We start from the raw sequence: 3,516 nt of genomic DNA, 5'->3' as shown, positions 1-3,516 counted from the left end.
CCCTTTAACATTTAAGGAATATTTAGTCACATGTTAGGATTTTCATGTTGTCACTTGTTCACTTATTATGTGCTATTGTAGACTAGCTATGTTTTATAACATTTTTTATTGCGCTCAATAATTATTTGTGATTTCAATTGCAACCAATTTTAACAAGAGTAAAACATCCTATATGCAAAAACAGTATTTGATTTTTATCCATAGCTTAGATAGTAAAAATGTTATCATAAAATGATATATGCCTCAGGGAACAGTTAGTATCTCAGGGACTGCTAATGTGCTTTCATCCTTGCAACCATTCAATAATAGTACAAACGTATGACATTCATGGAACCTATTTTTTACAAGAAGATTAATGTTTTAAATTGAACTAAAGATTTTACAAATTTTATGTTTTCATTAGATTTTATTAGGTATTATTTGTTACATCAATAGATATAAACAATTCACTAAAGTTTCATGGACATTGGTGAAAGCCTTGTTGAGTTATTATCCAAAGTGTTAAAACCCCCCCTTTTTTATGAATAAAGCCCCATTAATCCAAAACTTAAAATCTGAAATTTATAAAAATTGAAAGGGAGCTTACATCAATAGATATAAACAATTCACCAAAGTTTCATGGACATTGGTGAAAGCCTTTTTGAGTTATAGTCCGAAGTGTTGAAAATCCCCCCTTTTTTATGAATAAAGCCCCATAAATCCAAAACTTAAAATCTGAAATTAAAAAAAAACGAAAGGGAGCTTACGTCAATAGATATAAACAATTCACTTAAGTTTCATGGAAATTGGTGAAAGCGTTTTTGAGTTATTGTCCGAAGTGTGGACGACGGACGGACAGACAGACGGACGGACGGACGGACGGACAACGGTATACCATAATACGTCCCGTCTAAAAGACGGACGTATAAAAACACAATTACAATCAATTTTGGTTTTATATTTTTTCAAACAGAGTAAATACATGATAACCGATATTATTCTACGTGTAATATAATCATATGGATTTGAGGATAACTAAGTTTGAGAGTTCAATATTATCATTACATTTTGTTCTGACTTGACCATTTGCGCACACATTTTATTTGAAAAGTCTGACGTTCAGAGTGAGAGGTTGAGAGCTATAAAACCAGGTTCAATCCACCATTTTCTACATGTGAAAATACCTGTATCAAGTCAGTAATATGACAGTCGTTGTCCATTCGTTTGATGTGTTTTTTATCATTCGATATTGCCATTTGATTATGGACTTTCCTTTTTGAATTTCCCTCGGAGTTCAGAATTTTTTTTTTATTCATATTATTTCATATTCTGTATGTGCATGATGTGAGTATCTGAACAATAAATAAGATACACCGTCCAATTATCACAAGTTAATGATTTGTCAATGCGTTCTCATATGCATCCGTAAGTCAGTAAGTCTTGCCTATGTTAATTTGTTACCCAATGCATCCGTAAGTCTTGCCTATGTCAATGCCCTATATGCATCCTTAGGTCTTGCCTATGTCAATGGGTTTTCATATGCATCCGTAAGTCTTGCCTATGTCAATGCCCTATATGCATCAGTAAGTCTTGCCTACGTCAATGCCCTATATGCATCCGTAAGTCTTGCCTGTGTCAATGCCCTATATATGCATCCATAAGTCTTGCCTATGTCAATGCGTTCTAATATGCATCCGTAAGTCTGGCCTATGTCAATGCGTTCTCATATGCATCCGTAAGTCTGGCCTATGACGAAATTTGGTTTCACATACATCACATCTATAAGGTTGTTCACCTGTATGTGTTCTCATATGTTCCTGCAAGGTATCAAGCCGACTAAATCCTTTACCACACACATCACACAAATAAGGTTTTTCACCGGTATGTGTTGTCGTATGATTATTTAACTCACTAGTTTTACGAAATCTTCTGCCGCACACACCACACTTAAAATTGTGTTTTTCGCCAGTGTGTATTTTCATGTGCAGACGTAGTTTTGATCGTTGGCTAAACCGTTTACTGCATACGTCACATTTATAAGGTTTATCACCCGTGTGTATTTTTGTGTGTACCTTTAAATGGCATTTGTAACTAAAAGATTTACCACATAATTTACATGTATAGGGTTTTTCGTCAGTATGCGTTCCCATGTGTATTAGTAAATCTTGTTGTTGGCGAAATTCTTCATCACAGACTTTACATTTTTTAGGTGTTTCAAACGTATGCGTTCTCATGTGTCCCATTAAGGTATCACGTCGACTAAATCCTCTACTACATACATCACATATAAATGGTTTGACACCAGTATGGGTTTTAATGTGTGTCTATAAGACACTATTTTGACTAAACCTTCTATCGCATACGTCACATTTAAAAGGTTTTTCTCCAGTGTGTATACGCATGTGTGGCTTTAAGTGCTGCTTTTGACTAAAACTTTTACTACATATATCACAGTTATAAGGTTTATCACCAGTGTGTGTTCTCATGTGTGTCCTTAATCTTCCACTTTCGGCGAATCTTTTATCGCATACATCACAGGTATAAGGTTTATAACCAGTATGCTTTGCCATATGTGTTTCTTTAATTGACTAGGTTGATGAAACCCTTTACCACATACATCACAGTTATAAGGTTTATCATCATTGTGTAAACGCATGTGTGATTTCAATTGACTAGATCGTTTATACGCCTTCACACACACGGCACAATTAAAAGGTTTATTATCATTGTGTATACGCATGTGTGACTTTAAGTGCTGTTTAAGACCAAAACTTTTACCACATACATCACAGATAAAAGTTTATCATCAATGTGTATACTCATGTGTTTCTGTAAATTTTGCCGTCGATTAAAATCTTTACCACATACCCCACAATTATAAGGTTTGTCGTCATTGTGTATACGCATGTGTGAATCTAATTGACTAGATCGTTTAAACGCTTTCACACACACGTCACACTTAAAAGGTTTATCATCATTGTGCATAATCATGTGAGAGTTTAATTGATTGGGTCGTTTAAAAGCTTTCGCACACACGTTACAATTGAAAGGTTTGTCATCATAGTGTATACGCATGTGTGACTTTAAGTGCTGTTCAAGACTAAAACTTTTATAACATACATCACAGTTAAAACGTATATCATGAGACTGAGTTCGTTTTTGAGTATGCGATTGTAGATAAATGTTTTATTAAATCCTTTATTATATATGTCACATTTAAACGTTTTATCGCCAGATCGAATTGTTATATATATGTTCCTCGGACTTATCTACCGCTCTAGATCTTTTACCATGCACTTGATAAGTAGTGCCGGATTTTTTGTAAGTTTTCAATCTGTTACGACACACTTGAAAAGTTTCGGACTTTTCAACACTTTTCAATCCCCTACCACGCGCTTCAATAGTCGTGTCAGATTTTTCGCAACTTTTTAATCTATTACCACACACTTGAAAAGTTTCGGACTTTTCAACACTTTTCAATCCTTTATCACACACTTGACCAGACTGAGTATTCTCGGACTTTTCTTCCGTTGTCAA

General features: G+C 34.5%; 1 pseudogene; it reads right to left on the bottom strand.

Annotated features, from left to right (window-relative positions):
* Positions 1–1,592: 1,592 nt before the first annotated feature.
* LOC143049302 (uncharacterized) lies at positions 1,593–2,726 on the bottom strand (annotated as a pseudogene).
* Positions 2,727–3,516: the final 790 nt, after the last annotated feature.

This window comes from Mytilus galloprovincialis, chromosome 10 (assembly GCF_965363235.1).
Source record: "Mytilus galloprovincialis chromosome 10, xbMytGall1.hap1.1, whole genome shotgun sequence".
NCBI classification, from domain to species: domain Eukaryota; kingdom Metazoa; phylum Mollusca; class Bivalvia; order Mytilida; family Mytilidae; genus Mytilus; species Mytilus galloprovincialis.
This window is presented reverse-complemented; position numbering and strand designations above follow the sequence as displayed.